Raw genomic sequence first — 26,354 nt, forward strand, 5'->3', positions numbered from 1 at the left:
ATATAATGACTGAGAGAGTAAATGAATGTGTTTTTCAAGTTGGAAGAGGGCTTTCCAATTACATGGAACGGCAGTCAGTCCCTTCATTAGGGTATTCAGTAGTTTCCAAAGCCCTGTGTCATGTCTCTTTGTCCAAGTTGCCATTACGTATCATTGTCACGCAATGAACAGGCCAGGCTTAGGACACTGGATAAAGGTAAATGTTGGGAAAGCCTTAATGTCCCCTTCTGAAAGACCCCCTCTTTCCATATTTAGTTTCTAAGTGACATTCTTAATAAGAGTTAACAAATGACAGTCAAGCAGGAAGAGTAATTTTCTAGTACCAAACCAAGGAAATAAAAAACAGTGAATTGGCTATTACTTCTTAACATACCCGTGAATGTTAAGAATCTTGGGTAATCCATGCTGTAGGAGTTCTACCTGATTTTTCAGTTTGCCTTGAAATGTCTTCAACATATTCCAATCCAGTATTTTGTGCATTAACAAGTTAAGTTTTTGGAGTTCCCCCCCATGACGGAGTGGGTTAAAAATCTGATTGCAGTGGCTCAGGTCACTGTAGAGCCCTGGGTTTGATCCTCGGCAGTGAGTTAGGCTGTTGGTGCAGCTGTGGCGTAGGTGGCAGCTGGGGCTTGGATGTGGTCCCTGGCCCAGGAATTTCCACATGGCATGGGGGTGGCCAAAAGAAAAGAAAGGAAAAGAAAAAGTTAATTTTTTGACTGGATTTAATTGAGTAGTTTTGACGTACTTAATCCAGAATTTTTATTTTGACTGTATTTCCAGAGATACAGTTTAATGATGTATGGAGGAATAACAGTGATGAGAATGATGGTGGGATCCAGCAGTTGCATCTTGTGAGAGCAGAAATAGCTGAGAGAACGAGCAGAGGATGAGGGAGGGAGGTGCTTGGAAATGTGTCGTATTTGCGGTTGGAGCGTATTTTCAGATAGTGGTCCATCACTGGAGGAAGAGGATTGAGAATGCTCTGCCAGTTAGTATTTTATGAGAACCTTCTTTGACCTGAAGGCATTTTCTCTGGGGAGGGGATGAGTGATTTGTCATCAGTGGAAGGATGTAGGAAGAAAAAGCTGCATGCATGTCTTTTCCGTGGAGTTACTATTTCCACCCATCGTGACTGATTCTTGCCACCACATGCATGTTCAGGCACATTCCTAGTAGAGATTTGATATTTGTGGGCAGCCACTAGTAGGAGAAGGAAAGAAGAGAAAGGGATGGCAAATGACAAAGCACAGAGCTTTCACTGGGGCACAGTTTAGCGGCTGCGCTTCCACAGCCTCTATTATGAAAACCATTCTGATAATACCGACTGTGTCTATAACTCTCTTTTATGTATCTGGAAATATGGAGAATCAACCTTTGAATATGCCTCAAGGAACAATGGAACACACTTAAAATACAGCCTATGACAAGTTTGTCACTTCTCATGACAGCCATTTCTGTACATTTGTCACTTTTGGAGGCCGGGGTGACAGAATGCCAGCCTTGGCTCGTGTGTACGAGGCATTTAAACCATGTCATGTCTCACCAGGTTGGAGAACAGGCCCTTCTTCCTTCCTCCCTTCAGAACTCGGCTCTCAAGTGGGTGCCCTTTTCAGCTCCTGGGATGCAGGGGCCTTTTCTGGGTCCTTCCTGGCCATCTGCCCGGAGGCGGGGACAGTGTCTGCATCGCAGGTGTGCAGGAAATACTTGTGCAATGAAGAGATAGGCTGGAATCCTCTCTGTTCTCACCTCCAGTAGAAATCCCACTCACCTTTAGGGGCAGGGCAGCCTCGCCTTCTCCAGAGTCTCAGCTCACAATGCACCCTTTGAGTGTCAGCTGTTTCTGCCACACACTTTGGCACTTAATCTCTTGCAGCTTTATATTGTTGCCTGAGTGTTCCCCGTGTTTTGTTTCCCCACCCCAAATATAGACTGCTCGGAGGCAGGGAAGATTCCTTCGTGCTGGCCTGTGTTTGAGAACTTCCTTGGTCATCCAGTATACTAACATACACAGAGTAGGCTTATTTTTACCTGTTGAGTGAATATTAGCTACTGTGGGAGAGCATCAGGAATGTTCACAATGTGGTCCCCATCCTCGAGTAGGTAGCATTTTAGTTGGGCAGCCATGGTGTACCCACGGGGAACAGTATGAGAATTTGGAGTTAAGTAAAGCAAATACTAATAGCTAACGTTTGTGTTGTGCCTAAAATCTGCCTGACACTGTCCCCAGTGCCTTTACAACGTTAGTTTATTTGAACCTCCTGACAACCCTTTGACACAGATGCAGTTATAATCCTGTTTTACACATGAGGAGACAGAGGCACAGTGAGGTCATGAAGTCACCTGCCCATGACCACAAGGCGAGTAGCAAGGAGGGAGACGGGATGTGAACCCAGGCAGCCTGGCACTTGAGTCAGAGTGGGTCCCCTGGTTCGGGGGGCGGTTACCTTGTCCGAGATGGGAGAGAGATCTAAAGGTTGCCCCAACTTTTCTTTTTCAAATATCAAAGTCGTGTACACCATGGCAGTGACTGAGCTGCAGCAACTGTACTGGATTCTTCAGGTGGAAGAGGTTGATTATGACACGGTGGTGGGAACACTGGATTTTGAAATGACTGAGGGCAAGAGGGAAGCAGCTGAGTTGGGAACCTCACAGCTGAGTGGGGAGTAGGACTCTGGGTATTGAATTCTAGGACAGTGATTCACCAGGACATAGGGCAAGGATCGTTCAAGTTCTAACTCAGTGCCAAGTAACTCCTCCTGCACTATTAAACAATGTTGAATGACACTCCTTAACCACTTTTCCATTTTAAACACTTTTAAACCCGGAGTGGGTGTAATTTACCAGGACGGGAGCAGTATGGAAGGCTTCCTGTGCCTGGCAGCCCTCATGTGGAATCTTGACCCACTTTTTCAGCCTGTCTTGGACAATAAGAACACTCTTGGGGCCGGGAGACCTCTTCAAACCAAGTCATATTTCTCAGTGGGGAAAGAAAAAAAACCAAAACAACGTAAAATGGTGCTGTTGACTGGGTGACACACCTGAGGTGAAGTCACTTTGAGTTGGACGAGGGCCTCCAGACATAATCCAGCCAGATGAAGACAGATGGCCTTCCCTGAAAGCCCAGTTTTGTGTCCCTTTTGGTTGGGAGCTGACAGTGTTCTTTGGGGGGTGTTGGGCCTCAACAGAATCCGCTGAATCCAAATGACTCGGCAGATAGGGAAGCACACACATCAGCACAGCCACTGTCCAGGAACCGGAGGAGGACGTGCCCTCGAGTGACGTGTGGGCCACTGCCCTGGTCAGCAGCCAGGGAGGGCCCTCATTCTGCAGGTATGGTGTTCTGAGTCGCCAGTGGTTTCTGCTGGGTAGGCGGTCGTGAAGTTTGGGGGCCGTTTTACAATTCCAGTAAGGCCACGTGTGCTGCTGTCCTTTTCACATCAGCTCACATTCGGGGATGGCCCGTCAGCAAAGCAAAACTTATACCTGTGACTGTTGTCCCACAGTTGTGTTCTATTTAAATATCCTAGGATAAAATTTGGAAAACTTGGGCTAAAATAATCAACATTGAAGTGATTGATCCAATTGGCATGTTAACTTAATTTCAGCATCTTCTCTGAACGAGGGGTTTTGAGGGAAAGAGAAGCTGATACCGTGATTCATTTGTTTTTAAAGCCTATTAAGCTAGGATAATATAGTGACCTCTCTGCTGCCCCATTTTATGACTATTAGGGTTGTAGAGCTGGATTCTGGACATGACCTATTGTAATGGTTAAGTACAAGTAAGCATCAGAATGACCCAGGGTTTATTGTAAAGTAACAGTAACAGGGTACCTGAATTGAATCCCAGAGATTCAGGTTCTTTAGAGCTGGGCCTGGGCTGGGCATCTGTATTTTAAACCATCCTTGAGTGATCCTGGTACCCACCTCCTCCTGAAGGAAGAACCAGCCCTAGTAGTCTATAGATAAGAACATCTGGGCAAGGTCGAATGACTTGCCTCCAGCCGCTTCAGTGCTATCTGAGATTTTATCACCAGATAGTATCTCGCTTCAGAATTTTATGGCTGGAAGAAATTTTCCAGAGCATCAGTTCCGTAGCTCCCTTTATAGTTGTCTATAAACCATGGCTTGTTCGTACCATTTCCAAGGAAGATATGAATGCAGAGAAGTAGTGTTTTCTCACAGCCTGTCTTCTGCCCCGGCCGTGGTAAAGCTGAAAATGTCAGTCACTAGAATTTCCTTATAGTTTTTAACTGATAAGTTTTGTTAATTTCAGGAACAATCAGTCATGCCCTTTTTTAAAATATAGTTTAAGCTGAAGTGAAAGATTAAAATTTTTATCTGAGTTACTTGTTTTTCAATCTTAGGTAAAGTGTAACTGCGTGAGAATTTTCAGTACTTTATCAGAGTTTTTTTGTTTTTAAAATTAGGTTGATTTTTTTTAACTTTTTTTTTTTTTTTTTTTTTTTTTCTTTCAAGGCATCTTACCTTGGGAACAGCACAGTTTGGCTTCCATGTCATCTTTGAGTTTGAGAGAACCATAGTTTCAGCGTGTCCTCAGTAGAGACCAAAGAACCAGGTTTGTTCCTTCAAGAAGTGTCCCCATGCCAGAAAGAGCAGAAGTAAATAATAATGTCTTGTGAATGGACTGCGTGGCAAAGTGACTCGGTACGATATTCGTGGAAAAGTAGTTAAAATCATACACATAAAACACACACACAAACAAAGTAACACCGAGGAGGAGTTCCTGTTGTGGCTCAGCAGGTTACGGACCCAACTAGTATCCAAGAGGTTGTGGGTTTGATCCCTGGCCTCGCTCAGTGGGTTAAGGATCCGGTGTTGCTGTAGGCTCAGATCCTGCATTGCTGTGGCTGTGGTGTAGGCCAGCAGCTGCAGCTCCGATTCAACCCCTAGCCCGGGAATTTTCATGTGCTGTGGGTATGGCCCTAAAAAGCAAAGAGAAAACAACACTGAAGAAAAGGCAGATTTCGAGAAGCAACCTGATGCCGTTTAAGATTTTTGAGCAGCCAAAAGAAGATAGTTCTGCAAGTATTAATGAGAAGATTCAAGTGTGTTTCTTCACATTGTTCTCACATGATCTTTGTTAACCCATTTCACTGAAGAGTTACTAAAGGCATGGGTTGTTGAGGAATTGGCTGCTTCTCAGGGATGCGCTGCTGCATGTTCAGACTTTGTGACTTTAGGTCCATCTTCCTTTATCTTCCTCCTGGCCTCCGTATGTGCTTGCTTTTTTCTTGCACAGTTTTTGGACAAGAAAGTTGATCCATATTTTTTTCAGCTTAAAAGTAAGAATTACACAGAATTCCTACTGTGGTGCAGTGGGTTAGTATTCTGGCTTTCTCTGTGGTGTTGCTGGTTCAATCTCCAGCCCAGCACGGTGGGTTAAGGATGTGGCTCGGATTTGATCCCTGGCCTGCGAAATTCTGTCTGCTGCAGGTTTAGCCAAAAAAGAAAAAAAAGAAAAGAAAAGGAAAGAGACATTTGGTCTGGTAGCTCTTCCATCCTTGGTTATTTTCTAAGATCATGAGTAGAATAAATTCGCTGCTTTTCTTCAGAGTGGCTCTACTTTGTTGTTTTAATGTTCTGGTTCAGTGTTTTGTTTTCCTCTCCCGTTTCTAGATGGAAGTGAAGAAGGATCCCAATGTTCTGTTTTCAGTGGGAGCCAGCTTATAGGAAATTTACAACATCTTGTCCCTGTCCTTGTTTTAACCTTATTTCAAGCCTCCATCAAACTTCTCTGTAGCGTTATTGATGAAAATGTTACCTTCTTATCGGCGCTCTCTTTTTTAGGGAGGTATTGAGAAGCAGGGATTCCTCCAAATACTGACGAGCTCACAGAGAGAGCGCTTTTCTGATGAACAAGTGAAGCAGTTGGTTGTGAAGGTCCTGAACACGCGGGCCGTCTGAGAGTTAGTTTGCAGCTTAGAGCTGAGATCGTTTACTGGCATAAGGAAATTTTTCCATCACAGAATTTTCATTTTGTTTCTGCTCTTATTTTTGCTACTAAGTCAGTGGACCTCATCAATAATTTTTCTCCTCTGTAACTTGTGGAAACCACTGTTCTTATTAATCCAGTTTTCCCCAACAGAGAGAAACAGAAACCAGAGAACAGATTTGAAAATTGAATAAAGTGAAATTTCAGAAACCATTTGTCTTTCGTTAATATTTCTTTCCCAGGGGCTTCTTTAACTTCACCCTTTCTTTCTGCCTTTCCTCCCTAGCTGTTTGTCACCTGGTCTCACTTTTATATTTTTTTTCTCATCTATCCAGAATTTCTTGTTCGGTGTCTTTGCATTTTTACCTACTTCCTGCCTTTTCTCTGACTCAGCCTCCTGTGGAAAATGCTTTCTGTTCTCTTTACCCTCTGTTTCCTTGGGCGTGCCTCCTTCCTCACCAGCACCTCCTGTCTTTCTCCTGTTACCTCTTGTAACTCAGCTCCATCCACCCTGCCTTCCATCGGTAGGGTCCCCTCTGAAACCTGCCTCTGTCTGCGTCTGTCTCTGGAGCTCACTCACATGGATCTATTTCATCTGATTCCCTCTCAGCTCGGTGTTTATGATGTTTTCTTCCTCTGCCTTTTCGTCATCGTGCCTTTGCTCCCTCAACTCTATTTCTGTTTTCCTTATCCCTAGGTGGTTGGTATTACTAGATGGATTTGTGGTCAGTAGTTGCATAGAGCACAGGTCCTTTCCGTGTATTTCCTGGGTAGCCAGGATGAATCAATTATTATTAACTTTTCTTGGAACGTTGAGCTTCCTGTGCCTTCTGCTTCTAAGAATTAGATTGGTATTCTACACAACTAATCTTACTTTAAAGAGAGGACAGTCATAGGATGCTGTCATTTTTAACTCATTAGCCAAGAAGTCATGCCATTTGAATCACTGCCTCATCTTGAAAGGTTAAAGCAGACATCCAAAGCAGGTTTGGGGGGTAGAGGTGAGTGGAGGATAGGAAGAGAAAGGTAAATACCAGAAAAAGATACAGTCAATTTCTAGAACCGGAAAGAAAACTGAAACCACAAACCGCATACTCTAAGATTTATTAGGCACAAGGTCCCCTAAAAGAATAAAAAGCATCACTAATGCTGTTAACTAATCTTCGTACTAGGTTGTCTGTATTTTTCTATTTTCCTTTTAGTTCTAAGGCTTTAACAAAACATACTTGATCTTATAGATACTCATTTTATTTTGAGAGGCTTGATGTCTCCTGAGATATTAACCTATGTCATTTTGTAGCTGTACTGTAACATTCTAAAAAATGTCATTCATAACTGATCCTGTTAGTTTCTTGTGTAGGAAAGCATATAAATCATGTGGCGTCATATAATGATAAGGTAGCTTTTTGGCACAATTTTATGTTGTGCTGTTGATGATGTGCATTGTCATATTTTTCATTCATGAGAGCGTGGTATAGTTCTGTAATTTTGTTTTCTAGAATGTGTATGAATACTGGAGGTGGACCAGTGTGAGTACAAAGGCAGCTTTATTCAACGTAAAACAGAGAAGCCCTGTATATCACATAATGTAGTGTCTAAACATGACTTTTAGAATGGTCCTGCAAACTGAGGCTGATCTCAATGAATCTTCTTTCCGCCTGAGCCTGCCCTGACTATAGTGGTGGCTGTTGGGTGTCTTGAAGCTGGTGGAACAGCTAAGGGTTTGATGATGGGTCTGTAATGTTCACCACCTGTGAGTGCTTGGTCAGATCAGAACCACTTTTGGTTGAGTCCTAAAGAGAAAAGGCATACAGATGTGCTAAGTACAGGCTGGTGTTCTGGGATTACAGAGGTGAGCACGGTGTGGGCCATTCCCTCTGAAAGCTCATCATTAAGTAGGGAGCATTGATAGGTGAGCAGTCTTGCAGTGCAGTGGGCAAATGCAAAAATGTCCATAGGTAGCAGCTATTATAGGGACAGATTAATCAGGAGAGAAGCAAAAGTATGGGTCAAAAACCTCTTACAGTCAGATACACTATGTAGATTTTGTGTGTGTGTGTGTGTGTGTTGTGATTATGAATTGTCTCTCCCTTTTTACCTGTGTGAACTGGACAGGTTGCTTAAACCACTCAGATTCAGTGTCTTCACCTTGAAATGGTGATAATTACCTATTAAGTTTACACAATTAACTGAGGGAATGTTTTATGAGGAGCCAGTATGGTCTCTTATCCGATTATTGTCTAAAATCTGGAGAACAAAACACTCAGTAAAGAACATGGCAGACGAATATAATACTCTTGTTACATAGATAATGTTGCTTCTTAAAAGGTGTGGAATTCCTATTTTAGTTAATTAATTAATTAATTAACTTGTCTATTTAGGGCTACGCCTGTGGCATATGGAGGTTCCCAGGGTAGGGGTCAAATCGGAACTGTGGCCACCCCAACCTATGCCACAGCCACAGCAACTCAGGATCTGAGCTGTGTCTGCCACCTATACCCACAGGTCACGGCAATATCAGATCCTTAACCCACTGAGCGAAGCCAGGGCTCGAACCTGCATCCGCATGGATACTAGTCAGATTCATTTCTGTTGAGCCACAATGGGAACTTCAGGATTTCCATTTTAAATTTGCTTTTATAGCTTTTAGGAAAACGTGCCTCACTAAAAACCTTAGTCAATCCTCTTTTTTTTCTTCTTTTTATTTTAAAGTTTTTATACAATTTTTAAAGGTTGCTTTCCATTTACAGTTACTACAAACTATTGGCTACATTGCCGTGTCATACAGTGCAGTGCATCCTTGAGCCCTTCTCATGCCCAATCCCCCCTCCTTTTTTTAAACCCCCCAAAATTTCATTTTGCCTGATCTACTTGCCAGATATAATTCTCAGTGACAGTTATTTCTTGCCATAAATCGCATCTGTTCTCAGATTTAAAATTTGTGACCATTAAGCATATTTGGCAAAAATGTGCCACAGGCTTTTAAAGTGTTTGGCTGGAATGACAGCATCATTGGGCTAGGTCTCTGTAGTGCCTGCTTTCAGGAAAGCTGGAGTAAGAGTGATTGGATACAGAATGCTCTGGGGTGTGTTATAAAATCCGTCTTTGTGTAGTCGTAATCCCAACACAGGGTTATCTATACCAACCTGAATTCAGTTCCTAGATTATACCTATGCTTTTGTGCCTTTAAAAGGTGTTTAAATTAACTTCCTTTAACAGTACTAAACAGTCTGTATTTTCTAGTGTAGTAGAAAAAATTGTCATGGTGATTTAATATTATTTTGTTTATGGTTGACTAAGTTCTTCCTAAATTAGCAAGTCCTTGAAATAGGGGCCTATGTCTATACCATGTAAAAACTTTTCACTTGAAACCAATGATTCTTCTGATTTGGGTTGTTGAACCTTGTTATATAAAGTGCACTAATTTATACCATGATTAGACCTGTCTCTTCTGTTCTGTTGTAATTTTCTATGTTACAAGGATTGTATTGCGGGTAATTTTAAAACATCGGCATTGAGATAGAACTACTAGCCCAGAATTTTGAATGTCTTGTCTGAAGCATCTTTAGTAGGACTTATATTTTAATTCTTATATTTGATTCTCATTAACAGTCAAGGGATTTAAAGCAGCTTGGTTTGTGTTTTATGGCTAGTATTAGTTTGTATTGACCTGACATTCACAGGTAGGGAAACTCTATTTCTGTAGAAAGGGAGACTTGGTGCATTAATATTACAAAGCTTAGTTTAAGCTGGCTGTGAAATTTAGAAAAGTGGCATTTGTGGAGTTCCTGTTGTGGCACAGTGGAAATGAATCCCGCTGGTGTCCATGAGGATATAGTTTCGATCCCTGGCTTCGCTCAGTCAGTCAGGGAGCTGGCGTTGCCAGGAGCTGTGATGTAGGTCGCACACGTGGCTTGTGTTGCTCTGGCTATGGTGTAAGCTGGCAGCTGTAGTTCTGGGAACTTCTAGATGCCGTGGGTGCGGCCCTAACAAGAAAAAAAAAATAAGTGGCTCTCACTTGTATTCTCTGGAGGGTTCTCAGCGGTAGTCCTGTGGCATGTTGCTAGCAGGTTTAATTGCCATCATGAATATCTAGTTAGCACAGGGATTTGGGACATCGCTGGCTGCAGATGGTGTAGAATGAGGGGAGGCGCAGGTTTTGTCTTTCTCTGTTCCCTGTTATATCCTTTGAGAAATGATATTTATTTCAATAGTGTTTTATTTTTTCTTTAGATTTTTGTTTGTTATCATTATTGATATGAACAACAGTTACTGTTTTGGAGCTTCAGTAGGGCCAGGCTTTTGGCATACATTTTGAACTCTTGGCTACTACTCAGGTAATTTTCTAATAAAAATTGATGATATGAAATATATCTTATGTAATGTATATTTATATATAGTGTACAATATGTGTTCATACATATATATTTTTTGGCTTTTTAGGGCCGCACCCACGGCAGATGGAGGTTCCCAGGCTAGGGGTCCAGTCGGAGCTGTAGCTGCCGGCCTACACCACAGCCACAGCAACGCAGGATCTGAGCCGAATCTGTGACCTATGCCACAGCTCACAGCAACGCCAGATCCTTAACCCACTGAGCAAGGCCAGGGATTGAACCCATGTCCTCATGGATGCTAGTCAGGTTCGCTAACCTCTGAGCCAAGATGGGAATGCCTGTGTTTATATTAATAAAGAAATAAGCGGAGTTCCCGTCGTGGCACAGTGGTCAACGAATCCGACTAGGAACCATGAGGTTGCAGGTTCGGTCCTGCCCTTGCTCAGTGGGTTAAGGATCTAGTGTTGCCGTGAGCTGTGGTGTAGGTTGCAGACGCGGCTCAGATCCCGCGTTGCTGTGGCTCTGGCGTAGGCTGGAGACTACAGCTCCGATTCAACCCCTAGCCTGGGAACCTCCATATGCCACGGGAGCAGCCCAAAGAAATAGCAAAAAGACAAAAAAAAAAAGAAAGAAAGAAATAAGCAAGTCAGTGTTAGGGCAGTTCTGCAGACCTGCAGGTTTTTTGTGAGGGTTACATTTTCCTCACTACAAAAATGAGGGCACCGATGGAGGTTATTGAGCTGCCCAAGGTCACACAGACAGTAAAGAGTGAAAGCAGGATTGTATTCCAGGTCTGCTTCATTCGCATGCTTTCCATCACTTTTCTATACTGCCTTTTAAAATATTTCCCCTCGAAAAAGTAAAGTTTAGCTGTTTTATAAATGCACATTATTTTGAGCTAAGGTATACTCTATTAATCCTATGCTGTACACTGAATTCCCCCCCACCAATAAAATAACTGTGTTTTTCACTGTAGAAATAGGTCCAGTGTTAAAAGTAAGCAATGCATAGTGGAAAAACAAAACCAAATAATAGAGAAAAGTATAAAGGAGGTGGTGAAAATTGCTAATACTTCTACCAGTCAAAGGTTAGCATTTTGACGTATGGTTGCTCTTCCAGACTTTTTGGTGTATAAATACACGTGTGTACGTGTGTTTGCATGTGTGTATTTTTCTAAGGCTGCATTTGAAGCATGTGTAAGTTCCCAGGCCAAGGGTCGAATTGGAGCTGCAGCTGAGGCCTATGCCACAGTCATAGCAACGTAGGACACTTAGCCAGCTGAGCCAGGCCACGGATCCAACCCACATCCTCACAGAGACTATGTCGGGTTCTTAACTCACTGAACCACAACAGGAACTCCACATAAAATATATTTTAAAAGCAAATGTAGATTCATAACATGCATGGTATTTAATAACTGCTCTTTCATTTATTACATATTGAGTATCATGTCACAGCCTTGTAAGTTTATATCTTCATTTAAATTTTTCTTTTTCAATTTTTAAAAATAATCTTTTCATTGTAGGAGTTCCCTCATGGCCTAGCAGTTAAGGACCCAGCATTGCCTTTGCTGTGGTTCAGGTCACTGTGGTGGCCCCGGTTAACCTGGGCATAGCCAAGCAAAAAAAATTACAACCTTGGAGTTCCTGTTGTGACTCAGCAGAAATGAATTTGACTAGTATCCATGAGGATTCAGGTTCCATCCCTGGCCTTGCTCAGTGGGTTAAGGATGTGGTGATGCTGTAAGCTGTGGCGTAGGTTGGATCTGGCATTGCTGTGGCTGTGGCATAGGCCGATGGCTATTGCTCCTATTTGACCCCTGGCCTGGGAACCTCCGTATGCCGCAGGTGTGGCCCTAAAAAGCACACAAAAAATTACAATCTTTTTATTTTAGAACAGTTTTGGATTTATAGAAAAATTATAAAACTAGTACCAAGAGTTCCTCGTTTCCCCTGTCGTTGTTGTCCCCGTTCCTTGTTCCCTTGTGTCCCCACGTTACGTGTGGTGTGTTTGTCACAACTGATGAGCTAGTATGAACACATTAACTGAAGTCCACACTATGTCAGATTTCCTTAGACTTAACCTCCTGTCTTTTTCTGTTCCAGGATCCTGTATAGGATTCAGCAGTTTAGTCCTCAGGTCTCCTTAGGCTCCTCTTGCCTGTGACAGTTTCTTAGGCTTCCCTTGGTATTTTATGACTTTGGCAATTTTGAGGCATATTGGTCAGAAATTGCAGAGCACCCCTCCATTGGGACTTGTCTGACATTTTTCCCCTGGTTAGCAGGGGTTTGGGGAGGTGGGGGGAGACCCCCAGAGCCAAGTGCCATTTCCATCCCATCCTCTCAAGGGAGCCCCCTGCCCGTCTGGCTCTCCTGACCTTCACCTTGTTCTCCTGACTGAGGAGCTGCTTGTCAGGTTTCCCTCCTGGCATCTTCCTCTCCCTCTGTCCTCTTTCCCTTCTGTGCTCTTGAAAGTGGGTGGCCCCACGTGAGGAATGGGGGGCCTGCTCCATCCCCTTGAGGGCGGGGCATACTGTCTACTCACACACTTGGACTTTTTCCTCACAGATTTGTCTATTCTCCCCATTTATTCTTTTATCCAATCACTTATTTCTATCAATGTAGACTAGTGGATATTTATACTTGTGTTGCAGTCCAATACAGCACAACTTAATTGCTCTCCTTGATCCAGCCTTGGCCCTTGGGGGAGCGTTCACTTGGTTCCTGTGTCCTTTTTTTTTTCTTTTTTTTTTTTTCGTCTTTTTGCCTTTTCTAGGGCTGCTCCCGCGGCATATGGCGGTTTCCAGGCTAGGGGTCTAATCGGAGCTGCAGCTGCCGGCCTGCGCCAGAGCCACAGCAACATGGGATCCGAGTCGCATCTGTGACCTACACCACAGCTCACGGCAACGCCGGATCCTTGACCCACTGAGCGAGGCCAGGGATGGAACCCGCAACCTCATGATTCCTAGTCGGATTCGTTAACCACTGCGCCTCGACGGGAACTCTGGTTCCTGTGTCCTTTTGCTCTACCCTGGTATTGTGGGTTAATATCTTCATTTTTTTCACATAGGTGCTTGGTATTCCATTGTAAGAATAAACCATAATACATTGAATCCTCCCCCCTTTTTTTTGTCTTTGTCTTTTCTAGGGCCGCTCCCGTGGCACATGGAGGTTCCCAGGCTAGGGGTCTAATCAGAGCTGTAGCTGCCGGCCTGCGCCACTGCCACAGCAACGTGGGATCCGAGCTGAGTCTGCGACCTACATCACAGCTCACGGCAACACCAGATCCTGAACCCACTGAGCAAGGCCAGGGATCCGACTAGGAACCCAAAACCTCATGGTTCCTAGTTGGATTTGTTAACCACTGAGCCATGACGGGAACTCCTGGATCCCTTTTCGTTGGTGATTTAAGTAATCAGTTTTCTCACTGTTATAAACAATGCTGTGATGTGCGGTCTTCAAGACTTCCTTCATGAAAATATTGTTTGATAATTTGGGAAAAACTGGCTGTTTTAAAGGGACTACTCGGAGAGCCCCCTGTGGCGCAACTGGATCGGTGGTGTCTTGGGAGCACTGAGATGCAGGTTTGATCCCCGGGCCAGCACAGCAGGTTAAGGATCTGGCATTGTTGTAGCTGCAGCTTAGGTGGCAACTGCAGCTCAGATCTGACCCCTGGCCCGGGGATGCCATATGCTTCAGGGTGGCAAAAAAAAGAAAAATAAATAAATAAAGGGACCACTCATTTTACATTTTATGTGATCCGTGGCTCTTTCTTGAGAACACCTTAAGCAGATTTCTGAGGCCTGAGCATTTTCACCTGACCTAGGGAAACAGTACTGTGTTTATCACTGTAGTTGCTTCCCTTCATTTTGCTTCTTTTCCTGTGATAAGAGCTGGTGGTACGAGGTGACACCACTGGTCCCAAAAGCTGCTTGGAGGGTTAATCTCCATGTCCCTGTCACCCTAGTTTTATCTGTCAACTTGTGGCCAGTCTTGTTTAAAACGCCTACCCACTCCCCACCACCATATTATATCCATTGAATTTACCTCTGTTTTTTGACATGCCTCTAAAATGTACAGTGATTTAGGTAGTTCCATGGTGGCCCAGCGGGTTAAGGATCCAGCATTGTCACTGTAGTGGCATAGGTTTGATCCCTGGCCTGGGAACTTCCTTGTGGCACTGGTGCAGCCAAAAAAAAAAACACCAAACAATGATCTAAATTGGAGATGAAGTGATGAGGACAGAAAGTTTCCTTTTGCTTTTTCTAAGCCAGACCGAAACCAGCCTTAACTGCGTGATTGTATTTGAAACTATTTTATTGTAAATACTCAGTTGCTGTCCTCTGTTCATTATATGCAGATTCCTATTTTATTCAAACCTCATTCAGACTATCCTGCCTAGCAGTCAACAGGATTGCAGGTTTTCCTTTTCATGAACAGGCCTTGTTAAAGTCCATCAGCTTTATTCTCCTCCCATCTCGAGTGCCCTATTTGTGTTATTTCTGCATTGCGGCTCACTATTATCTCCCTATTTCCATTCGGTTCTATTTTCATTCGTTTCTGAGAAAAAGTTTAAAGATAAAAAGTAACCACAGTTTCAACTACATCTCTGGTCAAGTGCATTCAGTTATCTGAGGCTAATGTGTATTGTGGATTTTCAATTCTTGGAAGACAGCCTATTCAGTCAGTGTGCTGTGAATGTGGATATTTTTAAGATTTGCATCTGTAGCATTTCACTTGCTCTACCTATTTTAATCAACTTTTCATTTTATTTTTTTATTACTCAATGAGTTTTATTACATTCATAGTTGTACAGCGATCATTACAACCCAGTTTTATGGCATTACCACCTCAACCTGGGCATCCCCCACCAACGTGTTCCATTTGGAAACCATAAGTTTTTCCAAGTCTGTGAGTCAGTATCTGTTCTGCAAAGAAGTTCATTGTGTCCTATTTTATTTTATTTTTTTAGCTTTTTTTTGGGTGTTTTTTTAGGGCTGAACATTCGGCATATGGAAGTTCCCAGGCTAGAGGTCGAATGGGAGCTATAGCAGCCAGCCTACACCACAGCCACAGCAACTTGGGATCTGAGCCGCATCTGTGACCTACATCACAGCTTGTGGCAATTCTGTATCCTTAATCCACTGAGCGAGGCCAGGGATTGAACCTGTGTCCTCCTGGATGCTAAGTCGGTTTCATTACCTCAGAGCTGCAGTGGGAACACCTTTTTGATACAATAATAATACTTTTTTTTTTTTTTTAAGATCCTTTGCACTGATACGGTCTTTTCTTAACTTTGACATCATTGTTCCTTTTGTGGCTCAGTGGATTTAGGCCAAAGCATAGTGTCTATGAAGATGCAAGTTTGATCCCTGGCCTTGCTCAGTGGTTTAAGGATGATTGGGTGTTGCCGAAAACTGCAGCCTAGGTTGCACATGCAGCTCAGATTCAGCATGCCATGGCTGTGGTGTAGGCCTCAGCTGCAGCTCCAATTCGATCCCTGGCCTGGGAACATATGCCGCAAGCTCAGCCCTAAAAAGAAAAAAAAAAAAAACAGAACAAAAGCACTGTGACATCATTGTTCTGTTTTCCAGCTGGATAACCCTGATTGATTGTCTTATCGTCTCTTTCAGTTTCCTTATCTGAAAAGTGAGGCTATTTAGCAGCAGCCTCCTCCCTGGATTGAGTGTTGAGTTGAATGGGGTTGGCTGTGGTGCCTGGTGCATGATAAATGCTCCGTAGATTTTACCCCAGCCATTTCTTCCTCTCCAGCCATCTGGTAGCTTTCCCTTCACTTATTTATACCTTCGCTTAGATTAGGAAAAACGGTTTTATCATAAATAAGTGACCACCTTCCCATGTTCCTCAAACTTGATTTAAACTTTTTGTTTTGAAACAGCTACAGAGTCTCAGAAGCTGTGAAAATACAGACAGGTCCCATGTATCCTTCATCTGGTTCCCTGCAAAGGCAGCTAGTAAAGAGCAAAACCAGCTGGTACAATCCACAGCGCTGACTCGCATTTCTCCAGTTTTACATGCAGTCCTGTGTGTGTGTGTGTGTGTAGTTCTCTGCAGTTCCGTCATGTGTGGATTTCTGTAACCACCACCCCAGTCAGGACATAGAACTGGAGTTTCCATTGCGGCTTAGGGGTAACGAACCTGACTAGTATCCGTGAGGACCTGGGTTCGATCCCTGGCCTTGCTCAGTGTAAGGTTAAGGATCCAGTGTTGCCGTGAGCTTTGGTGTAGGTCACAGGTGCAACTCGGATTCTGCACTGCTGTGGCTGTGGCGTAGGCCGGCAGCTGCAGCTCTGATTCAACCTCCAGCCTGGGAAATTCCATATGCTGCAAGTGCCAGACTGAAAAGCAAAAAAAAAAAAGATGCAGAACTGATCCATCAACCCAAGGCTTCTGCTTGTGACCCCTTTATCACCCTCCCTCTTCCCACCAGCCTTTGTTAATAGTTACTCGTCTGTTCTCCAGCTTTATAACTTTGTCATTTTGAGAATATTCTATAAATGAAATCATGACCACATGAGATTGGCCTTTTTTAAACTCAGCGCTCATGCTGTTGGGTGTACCCATTGTATGTTCCCTTTTATTGCTGAGTACTGTTCCGTGGTATGGATACATCACAGTTTAACCACTTCTCATGTGGAAGGATATTTGGGTGGTTTCCAGTTTGGGGCTCTTCCAGATAAAGCTGTCTTGAGCATGTGTATACAGGTGTTTTGTGTGGACCTGAGTTTTTATGTCACTAGGATAAATGCTTAGGAGTGCAATTCCCAGATCAAAACTTTTTTGGTGGACTGTCGTAATCTTCTCTCAAAATTTATGCTAATCCATCCACTCTTGGAGGTACATGTAAAGGCAAATTTTTTTAATGCCAACCATTATAAATAATATATACATTGTCCTTTGTTTGAAGATATCTTTCTGGAGTTCCTGTCGTGGCTTAGCAGAAATGAATCTGATTAGCATTGAGGACACAGGTTCGATCCCTGGCCTTGCTTAGTGGGTTAAGGTTCTGGTCTTGCCATGAGCTGTGGTGTAGGTTGCAGACGCGGCTCGGATCCCACGTTGCTGTGGCTGTGGTGTACCAGCAGCTACAGCTCTGATTCAACCCTTAGCCCGGGAACCTCCATATACCACAGGTGTGGCCCTAAAAAGCAAAAAAAAAAAAAAAAAAAAAAAGAAGAAGAAGAAAGAAAAGAAAAAAGATACCTTTCTGTATAATTTGCGACATGAGTCCAAAGTGTAGAATCCTGTCTTTTTGTAATGTAATGTGTTCTAAATAAATATTTCATTTTGTGAGTTCCCTTTCACATTTTATTGACGTTATTCTCATGGGATACATTATTGTTCTCAGATACTCAGTTTGGGGGAGGTGTTTCAAGTAATGGCTTTTCTTTTTATCAACTTTCTGCAATGGGATAGAGTTAAATTTTTTAAATACTTAGATTAGCACAAGAAATCAGAAAGTTCATTAACTGACTCAAGTCTGGCAGAATTTCAAATAATCAGTAGAACAGTGTTGGCACTTTTGCTTTCCAACATAACATTTGGGGTCCTAAGATGTTTCATAAAATCATCATCTCCAAGGTTTATAATAAATGATAAGTCATTATTCAGGTGAAGCGGCAAATACTCTTGACATGTGAAGGATTCCTAGTTAAGAGAGCCATAGATTAATTTTATTTAAGTTGGGCATCAAAAGGACAAACTTTATTTAAGTTGTCCACATAAGGACAATGTAAATTATGGATGGTGGACATGCATCAGCTGGTTGGTTGATTTTGGTTTTCCCAAATGTATCTATCTCCTGGCCTTAAAATAACTGATAAAGTAGAAACTTTTTGCAAAAAATTGGAAGAAGAGAAGGGAAAGGATGAAACATAAAAAGCACTGGTTCTTAACTCTTCAAATATTCTAGGAGCTTTTTTTTCTCCTATGGCTGCATCTATGCCTCATGAAAGTTCCCAGGCCAGAGATGGAATCTGAGGTACAGTTAATGTGGTAACCTATGCCACAGTTGTGGCAATGCCAGATCCTTTAACCCACTACATTCGGGTTCTTAACCCACAGTGAGAACTCCCTAGATAGCTGTGAAAACAAAACAGGTACCTACACCCAGGCCAGTTAAATTGGAATGTCTGGAAGTGACACCCAGGCACTGGTACTTTTTTTTTTTTAAATATTTCCAGGTAATTCTAATGTTAGCCAAAGTTGAGAACCCCTGAACCAACAGAAACAGGGTCTCTGCTCACATGTCTTCATTTTAGAATTTGCTGGTGCTTGTGCAATATGCATCCATCTCCTCCATATTGGACTGACGTGGGTTCCACATACCTTGTATTTATGGCTCTGCTGAGGTGCATATTATCCTAAGGAGGGGGAAAACCACACTTGTGAATTATGGACATGTTTCATCTACAAAACACAGCTTTACTATGTATAACAAGAAGAGTGCTTGTGATGTGGGCTCAAGGACCCACAACATTGAGAAACTCAGAATTGCTGAAAGGTCAAAGAGGAAGTTAGATTTCATCCAAGGCATACTTTAGTTGGAAACTTCTGGGGAAATGAGGCATTTAGAAAACCTGCCTGAAGTGGGGAGAGAGATCTGAGTCTTATTTATAGATCCTATTGTCAGCTCGTATTAGTTTTTCTTTTCTTTTTTAAATTAATAATTTTGCAAAAGCAATATTTAGTTGTAACAAGTGTGCAAGGATGAATAAGAAGAAAGAATCCCGCACCCATGTTCACAGCCTGATGTGAATTCTTCCACACCTTTTTCTACATTCAAAAAAAGTAGGTTTAATAAAGGTTTGAGAGGTTTTTTGCTTTTTTTTACATAGGATCATACTCAGTACATTATTCTAGGGCTTGCTTCTCTTCCTTAATATGTCATGAAGGTTTCTCCAGGTCAAGAGATCAAATCTAACTCTTGTTTTCAAAAAGTGAATAAGATTTTCAGTATACCATAATTGTATTCAACCATTTTCCTGTGAATGGATATTCAGGATGTTTTTTTGCCACTACATATCATCAAGCAACACGTATCTTTGTTGCATATATAATCTTAGGTGCTTGTGTTTTTCTGTCGAAAGTATTCTTATAACCTGTGGTTTGATTTTGGTCAGATTTCTTAGTTTCTGGATTGTGGGTTAAGGTCAGTTGAATTCCAGTTAGTTGGCTTCTTCTGGGTATTAAGTTGAGCATTAGATAGGAGAATCAATTATTTTATTTCTTTACTTTTAAGATTTTTATTTCTTTTATCACAGTAGATTTACAATGTTCTGTCAGTTTCTGCTGTACAGCATAGTGACGCAGCCATACACAAACACACACACATATATATATATATATATATATATATATTCTTTTTCTCACATTATCCTCCACCGTGTTCCACCACAAGTGACTAGGTATAGTTACTCGTGCTATACAGCAGGATCTCAATTGCTTATCTACTCCGAATGCAATGGTTTGCATCTACTAACCCCAAACTCCCAGTCCATCTCCCTCCCTCCCCCTTGGCAACCACAAGTCTGTTCTCTAAGTCCATGCGTTTGTGTCTTTTCTGTAGATAGGTTCATTTGTGCCATATATTAGATTCCAGAGGAGAATCAATTATTTTAGAAATGGATTTGAATGCATTCTAGTGACCAGAAGCATTTTTCATAGGTCCTAGGATTCTTAAGGTGTCTCCTTGACAGGCCTGTGGATGGGCTGGAAGGGGGTCCAGGAACCATCAGATGTTGACTGTAAAACTTGTACATTTTGTGGCATTCAACAGAGTTGTTGCCCCAAGAAAGGCTAAAAATGGATAATCTGTGTATCAGAGTAGTACTGAGCCTAGAGATTCTGCTAGGATCAAAGGGAATGTTAAGTTCCCAGTGATAGCACCTTTTAATCCAGTGTCCTCTTTCTGTAAAGATGGGCTTGAAAGAAGTTTACCTAATTACCCAGATGACATCAGCATAGGAGAGATATGACTGATACCCTAGATAGACTCTAGATGCAGAATAATCTGGAGAGGTTGAGCTAATGTTCTAAAACCAGCAAGAGGAAGTATGCTCGGGGTGGGGGACCATCACCCACGAGACCAAAACAAGCTGGGAGTGTATTTGACCACGGGCCTGTGTGAGCCTCTCTGTGATGTGGCTGCTGAAAATAGGACTTAGACTGCCCTTGATGAATGTGTTTACGCCTGTGACCCACGTTTAGGTGAAACCTTAGCAAAGGACAGGGATGAGTGGTGGGTGGAGAAGTGAGGGTCATTGGTGCAGGAGACAGTGTAGAAGAGCCACGTGGATCAGGGACTGGGAGGACCAGAAGGTGGTGTGGAGACCTTGGGCAGGTGGACACACAGGTGCTCTGTAACCATGTGGATGGAGGGCAGTGACAAGGCAAAGGGTTTCTTTTTCTTTTTTTTTTTTTTTGGCTTTTTGCCTTTTATAGGGCCGCTCCCTCGGCATATGGAGGTTCCCAGGCCAGGGGTCCAATCGGAGTTGTAGCCGCCAGCCTACGCCAGAGCCACTCAGGATCAGAGCCACGTCTGTGACCTACACCACAGCTCACGGCAATGCCAGATCTTAACCCACTGAGCAAGGCCAGGGATCGAACCCGCAACCTCATGGTTCCTAGTCGGATTCGTTAACCACTGAGCCACGACGGGAACTCCAAGGCAAAGGGTTTTGACGATGCGTGCTCTGGTGAGAGTTCCCCATGATGGACTGGGTGCCCTGGAACGTAGTGACTTCACACATAGTGACCGGGAACAGGGGCTGTCGAAGGAATTCCTGTTCCACGTGAAAGGTTGTACCCTAGGACTCCAAAACCTCCTTAGTTGAAATGGCCTATTTCTGCCTTCAGGTACTTGAATTGTAAAAACTGGAGAAAATTCTAGGAAAATATTATAGGCTCTTTTAAAGTACATTTATAGAAAGAATGCTTTTAACTCAACGGCTACGTGATTGCCAAGAACTGGTATTTCAAAGGTGCTGAAATGTTGAAAGGTAACAGGTTTTGATCCGCAGCTTGTGGCGCATCAGTTATTCTTCTGTCAGACCTAAAGTAACTAGTCTAGACTTGCAGAGTGTGGTGTGAGGCTTTATTTTTGTTACTCCAGAGAGGAGCAAAGCCACATTCTTTTCAAGCTACAAAAAGAGGGTAAAAAAGGAAATCTCACTACTTCCTGGCTTCACTGCGCCCTCCGGAAACACAGGACTCTATCTGCATGAGACTAATTGTTCTGGATTCTGACTCAGATGGTGATGACACTGCATGGAATTTGTGTCCTGCTTATCATCTGCACAGGCCTGCGCCCAAGCCTGCATACTGCCCCGGGAGAACGTGTCTTGGTTGAGACAGAGACAATCCCTTATCATGCCTCATAGTTGAAACAGTAGAAAAATTCTTTAGGTTGTGGCAATGGAAAAATAGTGTCAAAATTTGTTATCTAAAGCTTTAAAAGGAAAAAAAAAAAACCCCTCTAACTCACACTAGTGGTCTTAGAACAGGTTGGGGGCCACTACCAGGTACGACACCACAGTTTCCACTCCTTTTCACGGTTAGGGATGAAGAAAATGGGCTCCACCACTTGCTGGCTCCGGGACCCTGATCACCCACTGGCAAAGGGAAGGTAAAGGCAGCACTTGCACCCTGGAGAGAAGCACTTAGCACAGTGCCGGGCCCATGGAGAGGATTTCCTAAACGTTCTACTGCTGTGTCTTCTGCTGTCCTCCTTGTGTTCCTATTTGCTTTTTGATAAAACAGGTACTGTTGTTGAAAGGTATTATGCCACCTTGAACACAGCATATCTAAAACCCATTTTTATGTCCCCACCCCCACTTCCTCCTCTCACCCTGAACCAACTTCTGCTCTGCCCTCATGTCTCCTCTTTGTTGTTGTTTGCTTTTTTTTAGGGCTGCCCTCACAGCATATGGAGGTTCCCAGGCTAGGGGTCAAATTGAGCTGCAGCCACCGGCCTACACCACAGCCACAGCAATGCAGAATCTGAGCCACATTTGCTGCCTACACTTCAGCTCATGGCGGTGCCAGATCCTTAACCCACTGAGTGAAGCCAGGGATCAAACCCGCGTCCTTATGGATACTAGTCGGGTTCATTTCTGCTGAGCCACAACGGGAACTCCTGTCTCCCCTTTTGCATTAACTCTCCAAAGATGCCAGGGGAAGAGGTCAACCTCGCAGGCTCTGGGGTCTCACTGTCTGGAATCAAGTTCCTGCTCCACCACTTAACAGCATGTGACCTTGGACAAGGCGTCTAAATCTCACTTCTCTCAAGGATGCAGTAGCTATGGTAGCAGTCCATCCTGTAGAATTGGGGAACTTCATGGGGAGAAATACACGTCAATTGTTTAGCGTGGTTCCTGACACTTCAGTGCACCCACACATGTTTATAAGTTACAATTTAACTCTCAAGCTCCCAGTGCTGGTGTCTCCCTGAGTCCCTCTTCCCTCCCCTCCCCTGGCAGTCACCAGTGCTATGGATTCCACCTCAGACGTCTCCCTCTGCTCTTTCTCATCACTGCTCTTAGGTCAGGGTTTCTTAACTTGAACCCACTGCTCAAAGAGGATCATAATCCCCTGAAATTATATATATATCTTCTGACACATGCACATGTATCCTAAGGAAAGGGCTTTTAGTCTTTATCATTGGTTTTCACACAGGTCAGTGATCTGTGAAAGGTCAGTAACTACAGGCCTAGACGCTTTCTCTCTCATCTGTATTCAAGAACCTGTAAATTGACCTTCCTCCCCTGGTCTCTGTACCTCTGATCTCTTCACACTGTTGCCCAGTTAATTTTTTTTTTTTTTTAATGTCCTTACTCATCTGGCTTATACAGTTGTGTTGACATCTTAGCGTCTGCAGTGGGCCATTCTCATCCCAACCACATACTAGAATCACATGAGGAACCTTTTTTTTTTTTTTTTAAACAATACTGATGTCCAGCCCCCACCCCAGACCTATTATTTGATAGTAATAGGGACCAGACATCAATATTGGGTTGCAAAGCTTCCAAGGAGACTTGAAGGTGTAGCCAGAGCTGAGAGCCTTGGGGCTATGGGTCAGGGGACTAATGAGTTAGCAGAGCACATGGGGACTGTAACAATCAACATTTGCAGGCTAATCCTCTACCTCCCCCCCACTTTTTTTTTTTTTTTTTTAATTTTCCCACTGTACAGCAAGGGGGTCAGGTTATCCTTACATGTATACATTACAATTACATTTTTCCCCCAGCCTTTCTTCTGTTGCAACATGAGTATCTAGACAAAGTTCTCAATGCTATTCAGCTTGGATCTTCTTGTAAATCTATTCTAAGTTGTGTCTGATAAGCCCAAGCTCCCGATCCCTCCCACTCCCTCCCCCTCCCATCAGGCAGCCACAAGTCTCTTCTCCAAGTCCATGATTTTCTTTTCTGAGGAGATGTTGATTTGTCCTGGATATTAGATTCCAGTTATAAGTGATATCATATGGTATTTGTCTTTGTCTTTCTGGCTCATTTCACTCAGTATGAGATTCTCTAGTTCCATCCATGTTGCTGCGAATGGCATTATGTCATTCTTTTTTATGGCTGAGTAGTATTCCATTGTGTATATATACCACTTTTTCCGAATCCAATCCTCTGTCGATGGACATTTGGGTTGTTTCCATGTCCTGGCTATTGTGAATAGTGCTGCAATGAACATGCGGGTGCACGTGTCTCTTTTAAGTAGAGTTTTGTCTGGATAGATGCCCAAGAGTGGGATTGTGGGGTCATATGGAAGTTCTATGTATAGCTTTCTAAGGTATCTGCAAACGGTTCTCCATAGTGGCTGTACCAGTTTACATTCCCACCAACAGTGCAGGAGGGTTCCCTTTTCTCCACAGCCCCTCCAGCACTTGTTATTTGTGGATTTATGAATGATGGCCATTCTGACTGGTGTGAGGTGATATCTCATGGTAGTTTTGATTTCCAATTCTCTTATAACCAGCGATGTTGAGCATTTTTTCATGTGTTTGTTGGCCATCTGTATATCTTCTTTGGAGAAATGTCTATTCAGGTCTTTTGCCCATTTTTCCATTGATTGATTGGCTTTTTTGCTGCTGGGTTGTATAAGTTGTTTCTATATTCTAGAGATTAAGCCCTTGTCGGTTGCATCATTTGAAACTATTTTCTCCCATTCTGTAAGTTGTCTTTTTGTTTTCTTTTGGGTTTCCTTTGCTGTGCAAAAGCTTTTCAGTTTGATGAGGTCCCATGGGTTTATTTTTGCTCTAATTTCGATTGCTGTGGGAGACTGACCTGAGAAAATATTCATGATGTTGATGCCAGAGAGTGTTTTGCCTATGTTTTCTTCTAGGAGTTTGATGGTGTCCTGTCGTATATTTAAGTCTTTCAGCCATTTGGAGTGTATTTTTGTGCATGGTGTGAGGGTGTGTTCTAGTTTCATTGCTTTGCATGCAGCTGTCCAGGTTTCCCAGCAATGCTTGCTGAATAGACTTTCTTTTTCCCATTTTATGTTCTTGCCTCCCTTGTCAAGGATTAATTGACCATAGGTGTCAGGGTTTATTTCCAGGTTCTCTATTCTGTTCCATTGGTCTGTCTGTCTGTTTTGATACCAGTACCACACTGTTTTGATGACTGTGGCTTTGTAGTATTTCTTGAAGTCTGGGAGAGTTATGCCTCCTGCTTGGTTTTTGTTTCTCAGGATTGCTTTGGCGATTCTGGGTCTTTTGTGGTTCCATATAAATGTTTGGATTGTTTGTTCTAGTTCTGTGAAAAATGTCCTGGGTAATTTGATAGGGATTGCATTGAATCTGTAGATTGCTTTGGGTAGTATGGCCATTTTTCCAATATTGATTTTCCCAATCCAGGAACATGGAATATCTTTCCATTTCTTTACATCTTCTTTGATTTCTTTGATTAAAGTTTTATAGTTCTCGGCATATAGGTCCTTTACCTCCTTGGTCAGGTGTATTCCGAGGTATTTGATTTTGTGAGGTGCAATTTTAAAAGGTATCGTATTTTTGTATTCCTTTTCTAATATTTCATTGCTGGTATACAGAAATGCAACTGACTTCTGAATGTTAATCTTATATCCTGCTACTTTGCTGAATTTATTAATCAGTTCCAGTAGTTTTGGGGTTGAGTCCTTAGGGTTTTCTATGTATAGTATCATGTCATCTGCATACAGGGACAGTTTGATCTCTTCTCTTCCTATATGGATGCCTTTTATTTCTTTTGTTTGTCTAATTGCTGTGGCTAGGACTTCCAAAACTATGTTGAAGAGCAGTGGTGAGAGTGGGCATCCCTGTCTTGTTCCAGATTGGAGTGAGAAGGCTTTCAGTTTTTTCCCATTGAGTATTATATTTGCTGTGGGTTTCTCATAAATGGCTTTGATTATATTCAGGAATGTTCCCTCTATACCCACTTTGGCGAGGGTCTTGATCATGAATGGATGTTGGACTTTGTCAAATGCTTTTTCTGCATCTATTGAGATGATCATATGATTTTTGACTTTTTTTTTTGTTAATGTGATGTATGATGTGATTGATTTGCGTATGTTGAACCATCCTTGTGCACCTGGGATGAACCCAACCTGGTCATGGTGTATAATTTTTTTGGTATGTTGTTGGATTCGGTTGGCTAAGATTTTGTTGAGAATTTTTGCATCTATATTCATCAATGATATTGGGCGATAGTTTTCTTTTTTGGTGGTATCTCTGTCTGGTTTTGGAATGAGGGTGATGGTGGTATCATAGAATGTCTTTGGGAGTACCCCCCACTTTTTTTTAATGGCCATACCTGCAGCATGTGGAAGTGCTGTATCCTTTAACCCACGGTGCTGGGCTGGGGATCGAACCTGTCCATCTGCAGTGACCCTAGCTGCTGCAGTTGGATTTCTTCCTTCCTTCCTTCCTTTCTTTCTTTGGTCTTTTTTAGGGCTGCACTTGCAGCATATGAAACTTCCAGGCTAGGGGTTGAATCGGAGCTATAGCTGCCAGCCTACGCCACAGCCACAGCAACATGGGATCCAAGCTACATCTGCAATCTACACCAC

General features: G+C 42.9%; 1 protein-coding gene across 5 annotated transcripts in view; it reads left to right on the plus strand.

Moving 5' to 3' along the window:
* SLC20A2 (solute carrier family 20 member 2) overlaps window positions 1-26,354 on the plus strand; it is a 117,457-nt gene that overhangs the window by 1,420 nt on the left and 89,683 nt on the right. For 2 of the 5 annotated variants that reach the window (XM_047771774.1, XM_047771776.1), the window contains exons 2-3: window positions 3,186-3,330; window positions 4,477-4,576. The exons of 2 other annotated variants lie outside the window; for them this stretch is intronic. The gene's annotated coding sequence lies outside the window, so the exon portion shown is untranslated. Of the gene's footprint in view, window positions 1-2,278; window positions 3,331-4,476; window positions 4,666-26,354 lie in introns of those variants that run through there. One more of the 5 variants, XM_047771775.1, reaches the window with a different exon arrangement.

Source organism: Phacochoerus africanus, chromosome 3 (assembly GCF_016906955.1).
Source record: "Phacochoerus africanus isolate WHEZ1 chromosome 3, ROS_Pafr_v1, whole genome shotgun sequence".
Lineage (NCBI taxonomy): Eukaryota > Metazoa > Chordata > Mammalia > Artiodactyla > Suidae > Phacochoerus > Phacochoerus africanus.